Raw genomic sequence first — 15831 nt, 5'->3', positions numbered from 1 at the left:
TCTGCTCCAAATCTGGTATGTTCCTGTCTGTGGGCTAACATAGATACTACACTGAAAGCTTACTTCTTCAGATCCTTCTTCAGGACACCATCACACTGAATGTCAGACACAGCTTTGCAACACATCTCATCGAGTATATTATTTTTGGAAGCACAGAATTAATTTTGAATAATGTCACAAAATATTTCTTAACTTGTAGATTTTTACTTAACCATCAATGTGTAGGTATACATAAAGCTTTTCTAGACTTATCAACACCCTTGACTTGGTTGATTTATCGACCAATGTTCATTCCCTTTATATTTGTCCTCAACCACCTGTTGGAGGGAAAAAAATGGCCTTATGTTAAAAACTCTTTGACTTGTTTTATAATTGCCACAAGATTTTAAGGCTTTTGAAAGCATGGGAATCTTCCTTAAATAATAGCTTATACATATACAGTTCTTATTATTTATTAAATATTAAGAAAGTGATGGTGATTTTGACACTGTTGCCTTGGGTGTGTTTTTTTTTTTTTCATTCCTGGCCAAAAGAAAAGTACATGCAGTTTATAAGGAGCTGTCAGAGACCCTGACAGACAGAAAAAAAGCGACATCCAACACAAAGAAAGAAAAGGAAATCAGGTTGATAAAACTCAAAATATAAAACATATATAAAGTAACATGAAATATAAAATATGAATATGTGAAGATATAAAGGCCAGGTAGTTTAGGACTAAATAATCAAATTCTATTTTTTTAACTGTATTGAGCTTATACCAATAGGCTACATAGGCACTGAATACTATGGCAAGTTAAGTGACCACATTCTTTATTTTTAATAGATTTAATTTTTACAACAAAACTGAGGTGGTTTTCCATATACCCCTGCCCCACTGCATACATAGCCCGCCCTTAGTCGACATTCCCCGGCAGAGTGTCACATGTGTTATTACAACAGACGAACCTACCTTGCCACATCACTCTCATCTAAAACTCTGAAGTTTGCATTAAGATTTACTTTTGGTTGTATACATTCTATGGATTTGGACAAATGTGCAATGACATTTATCAACATTGTAACACACAGAGTAGTTTCACTGGCCTGCAAATCCTCTGTGCTCTGTCATCCCTTCTTCCCCACCCCCACAGCTTTCTGCTGTAAACCTGTGTGTGCATGTTTTTCTGCGCACTTATGTTTCCAGCTCTTTTGAGTAAATACTGAGGATCATGATTTCTGGATTGCATAGAAAGAATATAATTAGTTTAGTAAGAAACCACCAAACTGTCTGCCAAAGTGGCTGTACCTTTTTGCATTCCCACCAGCAATGAATAAGAGGTTCTTATGTTCCACTTCCATGCTAGCATTTGGTATTGCCAATGTGTTAACTTTTGGGCATTCTACTAAGTGTATAGTGGTACCTCATTGTTATTTTGGTTTGCATTTCCCTGATAACATGTTATATAGAGCATATTTTTATATGCTCATTTGCTGTCTATCTTCAGTGAAGTATCCATCATGGTCTTTGGCCAATTCTTTAACCTACTTAGGTTTTTTTTTATTATTTCTGTTCCATTTTAAGCATTCTTCATATATCTTGAATTACTGTCCTTTGTCAGATATGTCTTTTGCATTCTGAGGCTTATTTTGTCATCCTCTTGGTACACTCTTTTTCTGTGAAAGTCTGTCTTGCTCCATTACAAACTGGGACACTCTGATCAACTAAAGTTCAATAACCAAAGCCCATAACAGTATTACCTAGAAAACAAAATCTAATAAAAATAACATTAAGACAACATATGCTTTTTAGCAAGTAAAAATGTGAAATGTTGTCTATATATATATAATATATAATATTATATATATATATAAATTATATTTTTTAAAATTATTTTCCTAGTCTGGCTGGCGTAGCTCAGTGGATTGAGCATGGGCTGTGAACCAAATGTCGCAGGTTTGATTCCCAGTCAGGGTACATGCCTGGGTTGCAGGCCATGACCCCCAGCAAGCGCACATTGATGTTTCTCTCTGTCTCTCTTTCTCCCTCCCTTCCCTCTCTAAAAAATAAATAAATAATATCTTTAAAAAATAATTATTATTTTCCTGTTAATAGGATAAAGTTCCATTACTAAGAAATAATTTGTGAAATATTCCATTCTCTAATCATGTCATATGATATCTATGCCCCTGTAATATCTTTTTATAACTAAGTAATGGGAGGAGAGAGATCTGTTTATGGTGAGTTCAATTCATGCACAAATAACTTTCATTCTTTTTATTGTTGTTGTTACACATTTTTTGTAAAGAATGCTTTTAATTCATGAACATAGCATGAATAAGTTATTCCTGCATTACTGAATAAAGGTTGTTGAGAAACAATGAATAATGCTATCCATATTGATAGCAAATGGAGAAAAGCTTGCATGAAAATATAAACAGTAAATCCCTTGTGTAGCCCATGATGATTCCAAATGTAAGCATCTCGTGGAATTTTCATTTGGTTCTCCTAGAGAGATGAAGGGGACATAAAAACTGATGTAGTCAGACCAATGGCCACCAATATGACAATAATCTGGAGAATTCCCATGATGGATCTGGGCTACATTTAACGCAATTGAGTACAGATGGTGGCATATGAATATTCTATGTTTTGCTAATTCTGCCCACTCTTGCTTCAACCAGACTCCTCATAAGGAGAATCTATCATCACACATGGAAAAGATGTGCAAACCTGGAGGATGACATTACACCAACACAAACCCAAGTTATTGCGGAGGTTGAGGGCAATTTTATCTAAAATTAAATTAATTTAAAAGATCAGTAATTGATAGTATGTAAGTGAGGGTAAAGTCAGGTCATATGTGACTTTTCAAAGGTAAAACATGTTATTTTAATTGAGAACAGACACTGGTCGAAGATCTGGGGAGATGTGGTGAACAGAAAACTAAAATGCAATTTGTTTAGTAGATTTACACACTTTAGGACTCTGTAGGACAGCTTATCTCTACCTTTCTGGCATGAAATTATTTGATAATTATTCTGGTTTTGATTCTATAAGCATCGCTACATTATACTTGGACATCATTGAGCATATGCATTTGACTGCATAGAAACACTCATAAAATAATCCAGCTGCTGAAAGGGACCAATGAGTAAATGTTCTCAGCTCTGAGTGTCATGCCCTTCCTGGTAGTACCCTCAATAATGTCTCAGATCTGGAGTCAGGTTTGGACTGGACACCTTTGGCTCATGTTCTGCTTATTTCCAAAGGCTTTATCACTTCATGGATGCAATCGATGAAGTCATAGGAACGTTAGACAGCGAGTCCAGAATACCCCTGTGGTTCTTCCCATTAAGTAGATAGTCATATCTCGGCTATTTATAGTCATATCTCGGCTATTTATGACTTCGCTGTTTAACTCTTTTAATACAAACTTCCATTTTAATAAATGGAGGTTCTTAGAGTCCTTCATTGAAATGAAGCCTAAAATTAGTTACTATATAAAACAGAGCCACAAAATGGGCAAAAAAACATGCCAAATTTCCAAAACTTCCATGCCTAATGTATGAGCCTCATCTGGTAGTTGAACCAGGAAATGAAGTGTCATGCGTATTTAAGATAAATGCTCTTCTTAAACAAAGTCAAATTAATAAGATAACTAACAGTTTTACCCATCTGCATCATGTCTAAGTACACAAATTTATTAATTTTAAACTTGATATGGCTTATCTTTCCAAACTCTTAATGAAACAGTACTAAAGCCTATTAAAAATCCCATGGAAGGAGAGTATTTATGACACACACTTTGAAATTTTTGGTCTTGAATTTTGTTCTTAATGTCAAATCAATTTATTTCTGACCCTTGTAATCTGGTTTGTATGCTTTCAGGGTGATGATCTTAGTACCCCAAATTCTTCTTTTTCTTTTTTTAATTTTAATTGTTGTTCAAGTTGTCTGTCTTTTACTCCCATCCCAGCCCACCCCAGAGCCCTCCTCACCTCTGTCCCATTTCCACCCTCCCTACTTTTTGTCCATGTGTCCTTTATACTTGTTGCTATAAACCCTTCCCCTTTTCTCCTGAAATTCTCTCCCTTTTCCCCTCTGGTCACTGTCACAGTACCCCAAATTCTTAAATCAGACAAAGTCCAAAAGGATCTACTAATTACTTGTGGGCTAAAGCTCTAGATCTGAGAAGAATCAGATATTCAAAAGCAACAAGCGGCATTTTTTTAATTACTTAGAAAGGACCCATATACTGAAAATTGCATGTTACTCATGATCTCTGTTTTGGAAAAATAAAAATTGAAATGTACAATTCCATAGTTAGTGCAAAAGTAATGGTTAAAACCCTAGACCACTTTAAACACCAGTGTTACCACACACTTAAAAACAGCACTTTTTCTGCCACATGATGGGTAGTAACCACACATGTATGAACTGAATCAATTCATGTAAATTGCTTAGAACCAGACCTATAATTTGAGAGTGGTCAGTAATAATTAATATTTCTCTATACATCTGTCTATTAAGGGCTTTAATATAACTTTTAAGTATACATATTAACTCATATCAGTAATAACAAAACCTCCTTTCACTCTATAGTCAAAGTTTTAAGAAATAACATTTATTTAAAACTTTTCAGCACTTCCTATCTGACACAAGGATGATGAATGGTCATGAGGTTTTAATGCGTCTTGGTGTTTAGTTGATCAGAAGAGTAAAAATAATAAATGATTTAATTTTCTGCATTAGTTATCTAAAGTCAGTTAGTTTTTTAAAAAAAGGTTTTGTTCTCCATATACTCACTCTAATTTTTGAAGGAAATTCTAGATAATGTTGTCTGTGGACTTCATTTATGTGATTTAATAACTGCTTTTCATAGTGTCACTAATAAAGCATGATTTTGTGAAGGAAAATCTTAGTTTCCGTGAAAATGATAATTCCAGTAGACGCCTACCATTTTACCCACATGGCCTCCGAGGAGTACTTTGACTTCAAGAATATACAAGTTATTGTTTACTACCCTTCCTCCCATCTGGGCTTTCCTTTTGAATTTCTCTTTGCACTTGATGTGTTTTTTTTTTTCTTGATGTAAGTTTAATTTTTTAAAGAGATTATCTGAGGCACATTAAACATTTAAGAGTTTATCTGAGCAAACACTGATTCCAATTGCTCAGTGCCAAACCAGAAGTGGTTACCAGTGCTGAGAAGCACGCCCCCCATAGGAACGAGGGGAAAGACTTCTATAAAGAAGCCAAAGCAAGGAAGTTGTTGGGCTATAGACTACGCAGCTGCCTTGTTTGGAAAAGCCTAGTTGTTTGTTTGTGATTGGTTGTCTATAGTTTTCCATTTCTTAACCTTCAAGCATTACAGGCTTAGGTTTTAGTTTTTGTTTTGTTTTGTTTTTGTTTTTTTTTAAGATTTTTAAATTTATTTATAGAGATGGAAGGGAAGGAGAGAGAGAGAGAGAGTGAAACATCAATGTGCAGTTGCTAGGGGTCATGGCCTGCAACCCAGGCATGTGCCCTGACTGGGAGTCAAACCTGCGACACTTTGGTTCGCAGCCCGCGCTCAATCCACTGAGCTACGCCAGCCAGGGCTAGGTTTTAGTTTGTTTAAAGTTGCATAATAATAAAAAAAATACGAAAAAATACTGTATGGCATTTAAAGCCACCCTAGTCTAATGTCCTCCTTGTTTAATTCACTTACCAATTTAAATATCATTTTACTGTCACAAATACATTTTTACCATGCCATTAAGAATGCCATGTCAGCTGTCCCCGACTCCCAAACCACTGCCATGCAAGAAACACCTACAACCACAACATACTATACTGTTTCTTATAGCCATCTTATTTATATATTTTCAATTTATGATCTAAATAAATTTGAATCTTTCAGGTACTTTGCCTCATGCAATTTCTTCTTTCAGTGATTCTCAGGATGGTATCATCAAGAGGCCTTGTAAGAGGCAGCACTATTTCTCAGTAAAATGATAAAAAAGTTTGAACAGGAGAGATTGGGAAGTAACTTCATCTAATTTTTTACTTTGTACAAAGCTCCACATTTTAACAATAAAACTTCTGCTCGTATTCCTTGACAATGTGAGAAAAGAAAATGTAGAAGGACAGTGAGGGGAATTCCTAAGTGGGAGGAGTTAGCAGCTTTTGAAGACGTCCTAGAAGAAAATAAAGAGGAAACAATGAACTGAATCATGACACAAGATTCCAGATACATAATTTAGCTCAGAGGCCAGCAAACTATGTTCAGTGGGCCAAATAAATCCAGGACCTGTTTTTGTATGGTCTACTTGCTAATAATGTTTTTTCTTAGTTATGTGTGTTTGAAAAAAGCACACTTTGTATATGAAAATTGATGAATTAAATTTTTGATGTCTGTAAATAAAGTTTTATTGGAACACTGACACATTTTTTTCATCTATGTATGTATGGTCTATGACTGTTTTCATAGTGCAGTAGCAGAGGCGAAGAGTTGCAACACAGGCCATGTGACGTGCAGCACTAAAGCATATATTATCTATCCCTTTACAGAAATTCTGCTGGCCCTGATTGGAACATTTCACCAGGCTAATTTCCCTAGCTGGTCAAATCATTGTTTAACAAACTCCACTCTGAAATTTCAAGTCTAGGTAAACCAATAGCAAGTTCAGATTTTTCCAGGAATTTTCTTTTTAATAATGCAAGAACAGTACAAACAATTAGCCAAAGCAGTTGTTTTGTTTTATTTCTTACCCCCCAAAATGAATAAACTGTTTATTTTGTGATAACTCCTATGCAGTTCTAAGACACAAAACAGAGAGGTACCATGCATTCTTTAGCCAGTTTTCCCTACTGGCTAAAGAAAACTGTAGTACAATATCACGAGCTACATATCGATGTGGATACAGTCAGGATATAGAATATTTCCATTACCATAAAGATTCCTCACATTGTCTTTTTCTACTCACAGCCACTTCCCTCCCACTCCCATGGCCAGTGTTAACATCTTAACTACTGGTCTCTTTCCACTTCGATCATTTAATCACTCCAAGAATTTATAATTTGAATCATATAGAATGTGACCTTTGAGAATTGGCTCTTTTCACTCAGCATCATTCTCCTGAAATCATTCAGAAGAGTGTATCAATAGTTTCTTCCTTGTTATTGCTAAGAAGTAGCCCATGGTATGAACGTACCAGTTTGTTTGACTGCTCATCAGTTCAAGGACATCTGGGTAGTTTTCAGTTTTTGTCTATTATGGAAAAAGCTGCTATAAACACTCATGTACAGGTTTCTGCATGAACATAAACTTTCATTTCTTTGGGATAAGTGCCTGAGTGAAATTGCCGGGTCTTATGGAAAACATATGTTTAGTTTTAAAAATAATATGCCAATCTTTTCCTGAGTTGCTGTGCCATTTTATCATTTTACATTCTAATCAGCAATAGAATGAGTGATCTGAAACCCTCACCAACATTTAGTGTTTTCACTATATATATAGTGAATGTATATGTATATGTATATATGTGTATGTATATGTATGTATATGTATATGTATGTATATATATTTCATTTTAGCTGTTCTAGTAGGGCTGCACTAATACTTCGTTGTGATTCTAATCTCCATTTTCCTAATGACAAACAAAGTTTGACATCTTTTAATGTGCTTATTTGTCATCTGCATATCCTCATAGATAAAATGTCTCTTCTTATCTTTTGCCCATTTTCCATTTGGATTGTTTTACATTTTACTGTTGAGTTGTAAGAGTTCTTTATATTTTCTGGATATTGTTCTTTCCAGACATGTGGTTTTTACATATTTTCTTCCCACCTGTAGCTTCTCTTTTCATCCTCTTAATGGAGTCCTGTATGGAGCAAAAGTTTTTAATTGTAATGAAGACCAATTTATCATTTTTTTCTGTATGGATTGTGATAATGGAGTCAATCATAGGAACTCTTTGCCCAGACCCAGATCCCACAGACTTTGTTCTATGCTGTTTTCTAGTTTTGAAGTTCTATGTTACATTGTAGTCTGTGACCTATTTGAATTAATTTTTGTATAATATGTGGAAAAGACTATTTTTCTTCCACTAAACAGGTTTTGCACCTTTGTCAATAATCAGTTAGGCATATATGTGGGGGTCTATTTCTAGACTCTCTGTTCTGTTCCATTAATCAACATACCTATTCCTCTACGAATACCATACAACCTTGCTTATAATCAAGTTGTAATCTACTACTATACTTATTATTAATAATATAGTCTATAGATATACATTATGCCTAATATTAGTTTATTTAGTGATATACTGTTATGTAAGTCTCGAAATCAGATAATTCCTTCCAATATTTTATCCGAAACTGTTTCAGCTATTTAAGTTCTTTTGCATTTTTTATGTAAAGTTTAGAACAATTTTATCTATCTTTACAAAACTACTTTTAGGATTTTGATAGGAATTCCATTAACCCTATGTATAAATTTGGGAAAAAATGACATCATTACTATGTTGAGACTTGTAATCCATGAATATATGTCTCTCAAGATCTTAGGTTTCTTTAATCAGCATGTTATAGCTTTTCCCTTACAAGGTCTATATATGTTTTTAGATCATTACCTAAATATTTCATTTTTTGAGTGATTTTAATTAGCATTGTATTTCTACTTTGTTTGTTATACTTTATTATACTACCTAGAATAAAACTTGCAGCACTATATTGAATGGGTGGTTAGAGAGTGAACATTCTTCTTTATTGTTGCTCTTAGAGAAAGAGCATTTAGACTTTCACTATCATATATAATGTCAACTGTAGCTTTTTTGGAAAATATCTGTATTAAATTGTGGGGGTCCCTGCTCTTCCTATTGGTCAGGTTTAAGTCATGAGTGGGTGCTGAAATTTTTCAAACACTTTTTCTGTATCCATTCATATGTTGAGTGATTTTTTTCCTTTAGCTTGTTAAAGTGTTGGATTATATTGATTGATTTTGGAATATTGAACCCAAATTGCATCCCTGGAATAAACTTCAAATGACCATGCTATATAACTCTTTTTACATATTTCTGAACTCTATTTGCTAAAATACAATTAAGGATTTTTGAGTATATTTGTGAAGAATATCAGTCTATACTTTTCTCTTTTCATATTGTCTTTGTCTGGATTTTTCAGAATAATATTAGTTTCATAAAATAAATTGTTTTTTATTCCTTCTTCTACTTTTCTCCCAAAATGTGTTGAATTGGTATTAAACCTTTTTAAAAATATTCATTAGAATTATTCTTCTAAACCCTCTGGTCATGGAGATACCTTTTTGAGAAAGTTTTTAAATTACAAATTCAATTCTTCAATAGTTGTTGGGCTATTCAAATGATCTAGTTCATATTGGGTGCATTGTAATAGATAATATGGGTTTTAAAGAACTGTTGCATTTCATGTTAAGTTCTGAGTTTTGTGACTGTAGTTTTCCCTTATTGCCTTTAGATGTCTGTGGAATCTGCAATGTTATGTCCTGCTTCATTCCAGAAACTGGTGGTTTGGGGTGTATCTTCTGGGTTTTTGGTGTTTTTTTTTTTTTCATTTGTCAGTCTTGCTGGAGGGTCACCAAGTTCATTGAGACTTTCAAAGAACGAACTCATGGCTTCATTGATTTTCTCTATTTTCTGTTTTCAATTTAATTTATTTGTGCTCTTATCCTTAATATTTCTTTCCTTCTTCAGTTAGGTTGACTTTGCTCTTCTTTTTCTTGGTCCTTGAGGTTGGAACTTTGGTTATTGGTTTGAGAGTCTTTTCTAACATATGCAATTAATAGTATCAATTTCCCTCCAAGGCACTGTTATTAGCTGTGTCCCACAAATTTTGCTATGTTGTATTTTTATTTGCATTCAATCCAATATGTTTTTCCTTAAGACTTCTCTTTAACCTATGAATTATTCAGAAGTGAGTTATTAGTTGCTAAGTAATTTTTTTAGTTATCTTTCTATTATTGGTTTCTAGATTGATTCCACTGCAGTCCAAAAGCACACTGTATGATTTCACTTACTTTTAGTTTGTTGAGATTTGATTTATGAGCCAGGAAATAGCCTATCCTATAGTATGTTGGTGGGCCCTTAAAAACAATGTGTATTCCATTATTTTGGGGCAGTACATCTAAAAATGTCAATTAAATCCTGCTGATATCATTGAGCTCTGTATTCTTGCTAATTTTCTGTCTAGCTCTATCAATTGTTTGGAGAAGTATGTTGAAGGATACAATTATAGTCATGGATCTGTTTTTTTCTTTTCTATTTTACCAGTTTGTACTCTACATTTTATAGCTTTTTTGTTTGGTGCATACACATTCAGGGATTTTATGTTTTCTTCATGGATTGTCTTTGTTTAATCATTTTATGATTACCTCTGATATGGAAAATTTCCTTTGCTTTGAAGTCTTTTATTGGGTATTAATATTGCTACTCTTGCTTTCTTGAATTAACATTTGCATGATATAAGAATGCTTTACTTTTCTTATATTACCCATTTGCCTGAGTATTTACTTTTCACCGAAGTATATTTTCTCTCTTTGGTTCATATTTGAACATTGCTATTGCTCTGTCTTTCAGTTCACTGCTTTTCCTTTCCTTTGCCTTCTTTCCTTTTCTATTTCAGTGATTGTATTTTTTTCAGCTGTGAAGTTTTCATCCGGTTATTCATTTTTGTTGTTGTTGTTGCCATTCAAGTACAGTTGTCTCCATTTCCCCCCACTCATCTGGTTGTTCTTTATATCTTCTATTTCTTTGCTAAGACTTTTCATTTTTTTTTTGTATTTGTTTCAACCATGTTCATGATTGCTCCTTAAAGGATTTTCAGGATAGTTGCTTTACAGGCTTTGTGAGATAATTCTAATATTTCTATCATCTTGGTGTTCCCATGTATTGATTATTATTTTTGCATTCATTTGGAGATCTTCATGCTTCTTTGTGTGACAAATGATTTCCCATTGAAATCTGGATGTTTGGGGTACATGTTACAATGCTCTGGATGCTATAGAAACCTTCTGTTTTAGCTAGCTTCCTCCAACACCACTGCAGCAAAGAAAGAATATGTGTCTTCACTGCCAGATGTGGGTAGAATTCCAGGTCCCCCCCACCAGCCACATTAACACCTGAGTGGGAGGGCTTCTCATCACTGTTGGGTAGGGTGAGAGTCCCTGTTCCCCAGTAGGCCTCCACTGATGCCTGCCTGGCTAGAATGGTGGGAGTGATTTATTACTACTCCCATTGTGGCCTCTTCGGCACCTTATAGGTTGGGGGATGGTGAGGTGGCTTTACTGCTCCTGGGAAGTTTCTAAGGTCATGAATTTTCACTGGGCCTCTTCTATTTGATACCACTTTAACAGGAATAGAGAAGGTGCCTCATTACTGTTGGACCAGGTTGCAAGTTCAGGTTCCTTGTGTGGTCTGCACTGGCACTGTATTGTGGTTGGTGGGGGAGCCCCTGACAGGAAGGAAAGTCTCAATGTTTTACTCAGACTTCCCTATACCGCCTGGAACTGGGGAGGGAAGTTCGGGATTCTTTGTTCTATTCTAGCAAGGGTCGGCACTAAACTCCCCATTGGGCCTTTGCAGGTGTGGGGTGCATTTTTGTGTGGTGTTTTCCTGGAGTAAAATGATAACTGTCTTTCTAGCTATTGCCCTTTCCTGGTCCTTTGCCTGGAGAGAGCAGGCTTTTGCTGAGGCTTTTCTGGTCTGCACCAGTTGGTGTCTCTGGGTTATAGGTGCCTTCATGAAGCTGCCCATTTTGGGTATATCAGGCAAAAATAAAATCCAAGGACCTCACCACCATGCTGTTCTTTGGGTTCTGAGGTCTCTGACTGGTCGGTCTTCTCTCTGTCTTTCAGAGCCTCCTGGTGTGTGTTTCATGTATAACACTCAAAGTTGTTTTTAGTTGTGCTTAACAGGAGGATTAGGAAAAACTAAGTCTATGGCATCTTCTGGAAAGTGAACATCTCCTGTTTCTTTTTCTTTTCTCTGTTATTTTAGTTTGTTGACTGAGAGGGTAACATACAACTCTCGAATTAGTTTCTTCAAGGAAGTTAAACAGACTTATGAACACTGATTAAATTTTGAGTTAAAAAGAACACCTGAGACAGAATGCCTCTCTATCTTTATTTTTAATATCCATTTCATTTCCACTTTCCAGTTTATACTATTGTTTCTTGACCAGTTTGTTGCCAATAAACGTTCCCTTAGGGCCAGCAATACTTAGGTTTAGAAGTGAGCTTTTTCTCACTTGAAAGTTCTTGAATGACTGCCACGTGGGAGCATGCCCATTTGATTCATTCCTCTTCCCCTGTGCTTACTGTGTTTACTTAATAAATATCTGCTGAATAAGTGAATGAGAACTGAAAATGGGAAGTTTTCTTTCCATTAGAGATTATCTGATTTCTTCTCGCTGTGCTGAGGCATGGGGCACATGGATCTGCCAGCCATGCTTGACTCCTTGCTGCATACTCGCCATGTGCATTAGGACACGAACAAAATTTGTCCAGAATTTCACAATAGAAAAAAGCCATTTTAGTTTCAGCACATGTGTTAGATTTTGTTTTATGATTTAGAATTGTTTGTCTTTTGAATTACAAATGAGGAGGACACCAGAATGCTTTTCGTGTGTGTGTGTGTGTGTGTGTGTGTGTGTGTGTGTGTGTGTGAGCATTCATTCCTATGGCTTCAAAAGAAAGTGACCTGAAAACATGCTACAAAAAAAATAGGTCATTTGAAAGATGTTTCCTAAATCCCTCAACTTTGTGGATGACTTTTATATGCAAGTTAAGGTTTTATTATCTTTTTATATCTTTGTCGTTTGTTGTGCAATGTGTGTGTTTGTATATATACATGTAGGAAGGATAACATTAGTCCATCATTTTGTAAAGCCCCGAATATAACTGCAAATTTTTCTGCAAATGAAATTATACTTAGATAAAGATCTTCCCATCATCAAAGTTTTTAAATGCAGGTAGGAGAACATGATTACTTTCAGCACTATTGAATATGTTTGATTTAAATACTAATAGGACTTGGTTTTCCACTTGGCTGTAGGTTCTGCTCAAGGAAATGGTGAAAGATTTAATTCCCTTTACTTTTGTTAGAAAGTATGGAAATGTTTTTCCATGGGAACTTTGGTTGCCTGCTAGAATGGAAATTCATTGGGGAGGGGGAACCATCTCATTTTATTGCCCATGAGTTGTTGATACATTCCCTGCATCTTTCAAAGGCATCTTTCATTCCCGACAGGCAAACCGTAGCCAGTGGAGGAACAGAAAGAGCACTTCTGACATGAGTCAGTCTCAGCAAACAAGCGCAGCAGCTGTGCTAGGTAGTGCAGAGGATTACCCCTGGACCCAGTTGCAGGGTTTTGTGTGGTCAGAGAGACAACTGGCTCTTCTCTCAGGGGACCACTCCGAGGGAGATCGCAGCAGTCCTGCATCCCCACTGTTGCTGGAGGATATTGTGTCCATGTAGTACAGAATCAGTACCACCTAAAATCAGAGAGGAATAAAAAGCAAGAAGAATCTCTGAGCTTTTAAACCTTAGTGTGAGAAACTAAAACAAATGACCTGGGCTTGTTGCATTTACTCATAAGGAAAACAGAGGAAGGGGTGCCTTAAACTCAGAAAACTTGCGGAGTGTTCAGTCTCTTCATTTGAGAACCATTTGGGTGTGCTGTGAAATAAAGTTCAGAGTAGGCATGTTCAGACCTTTATTTGCTACATTTAATATGAAAGATTCCCCCACCCCACCCGCCCCCGAACTACAAGAAGCCAGAGTTTTCTGTGCAAACTGAAACAGGCGTTGCAAGAATCAGATTCACTTTGGACGACTCTTCACATTCCAAGTCATCATTGCATTAGGCAGCACAATTCCATCTCTGGTTGATGGGCAGAAAAAGTGGGCAGCTTGCCAGGTAGACGTTTCCATGACTCCCAGCCCCCAAAGGTGATGCGTTTTTTCAGCTAATTCAATGAAGAGTGGGCTGAACTTTGGGTCTAAACGAGACAATAGCTGCCTTCGCAGTATCAGCAGAATGGTTGATGGGAACGCACTCTACATTTGGCAGAGAATCATGTGACCTTCCGACTGAGATTTTGTGATGGTGCCAACGGAGACTTGGATAGCAGCAACCATCCTGAGTTTTTTCTTCTTTTCTAGCATTGCTCAGAAAATGGTGGATCTTAATACTTGACTTTAGCCAGACTCAGCAAGCGACTGAGCTTTGAAGCACAACTTCGCCTTTATTCTGGGTTTTTGGCAGGCCACCAGGAGGCTGTCCCTTTCACGCCTGATAAATTCTGCTGCTTATCTCTAAGTAGGAAAAAAAAGAAAAGAAAAATATAAACAGAATATTGAAGCATAACAAGTGAATCCTAAAACTGTGTGTATTTCGTTTTTTGGTTGTTGTTGTTGTTTTTTTTTTTTTGCCTTTTCTAACTGCTGATTTTTTAAAAATGTTAATACCCTTTCTGCTTGCTGAAGAATCCAAGTAGGTTTTTTTTCTTTTCTTTTTGGTTTATAATGAACAGGCATTTGAACTGGGCAAACAAGACGACAGCAGCAGTGAGCATGAGATCATTGCAGCAGTGTAGCAAACTGGCACCCTGCCTTCTCACCCTTTTGGTTCAGGAGACAAACGTGTGCAATCCTCATTTCTAAAGTCAGCACAGCCTGGAAGGATTCCTGGTCTCTCCCACCTTCTACCACTCTGCTGCCAGGGACAGCAAGGATTGGTGCAGCTTCTGCGCAGTGCTTTGTGCCTGGAATGCCGAAAAGGAGGAAAGAGAAGACAAGCGCCGGGGTCCTTTTTTCCAAGAAGTTACAAGAGCCCTGAAGAAAAAAAAATCAAAACCAAAAAACGGAGTATGTCCCACTCCATGCAACAGTGATGAAAAAAAATGAGACGTTCCTGCTCAAAAACAAAAACAAACAAAAATCTAAACCAAAACAAACCAAAAAAAAAAGCAAACATTGGCTTGTATAACTACAGAGACATCGAGCTTTGTAAAGCAGCTTTGTAAGGCAACATAAGCAAATGAGCCTTCTTATTTTTATTATTTCAAAAATATGGCATAATTAGCAGTATATTGCACTTGGTGAAATCGCACCTTTCATATCAGGTACAACTTTTTTGTTGTTTCCTTTAAAACCTACTGTTATAGAAAAGAGAATCCTTGAACTTTCAGTTTACTTTTATTTAACTCGTCACCCACTTTACTCTTATTAACTTTTTTCTTTTACTCTCTTGCTCTAATCCTGCTTAGAATAGAAACTTAACTATAAATAGAAAATCTCTATGAAAAAGATGGTCTATGTTTTTATTTTTGTCAAACATAGAAGTTTTAGAAGGACATTAATATGTTATCTGTGCTTTTTTGTGTACAGTATTAGTTTTTGCTATCTAAGAAAAGTGAGTGTTTAGCCCTAATTGGTGAAGAAACGAAATCTTTCATGTGCTGTGACTCATAATTTGAAATGTGAAAGAAACTTCTTGAGCTTCTAAAAAAAGGGTCATATTAGAATATGCATTAAGCTACTGATACATAAAATTAGTTTGGGGGAAGTTATATTAAATAATTTACCAGGATTTCAGTATAATCTAAATAGTGCTGAAAAGATCATGTTCTCCGTTGCTAAGTAGAAAAGAAGCTTGTTCCACAATAATACTCTCTTTTAAAGTATACTTTAAAAGAAAATATTTGTCTTAGAGCTGTTGCAGGGTGCTTTGGAAATATCCATTAGCTATTTCAGTGGAAAAAGTACATACAAACTTGTTTTAAGTTTCTAGCAAGATATTGGCTCAGCAGATAAGTGCATTGCATTCTAATTA

General features: G+C 35.8%; 1 long non-coding RNA gene across 2 annotated transcripts in view; it reads left to right on the top strand.

Moving 5' to 3' along the window:
- Positions 1-15831, top strand: part of LOC123827328 — an 88989-nt gene that overhangs the window by 26084 nt on the left and 47074 nt on the right. The window contains exon 1 of one of the 2 annotated variants that reach the window (XR_006787215.1): positions 14623-15121. The exons of the other annotated variant lie outside the window; for it this stretch is intronic. This is a non-coding gene — a long non-coding RNA (uncharacterized LOC123827328). Of the gene's footprint in view, positions 1-14622; positions 15122-15831 lie in introns of those variants that run through there. 2 annotated transcript variants of the gene reach the window in all.

The sequence above is a fragment of the Phyllostomus hastatus genome, unplaced genomic scaffold (assembly GCF_019186645.2).
Source record: "Phyllostomus hastatus isolate PE091 unplaced genomic scaffold, TTU_PhHast_1.1 phas_contig_86, whole genome shotgun sequence".
In the NCBI taxonomy this organism is placed as follows: Eukaryota; Metazoa; Chordata; class Mammalia; order Chiroptera; family Phyllostomidae; genus Phyllostomus; species Phyllostomus hastatus.
The sequence above is the reverse complement of the archived record's forward strand: the minus strand, read 5'-3'. Positions and strand labels throughout refer to the sequence as shown.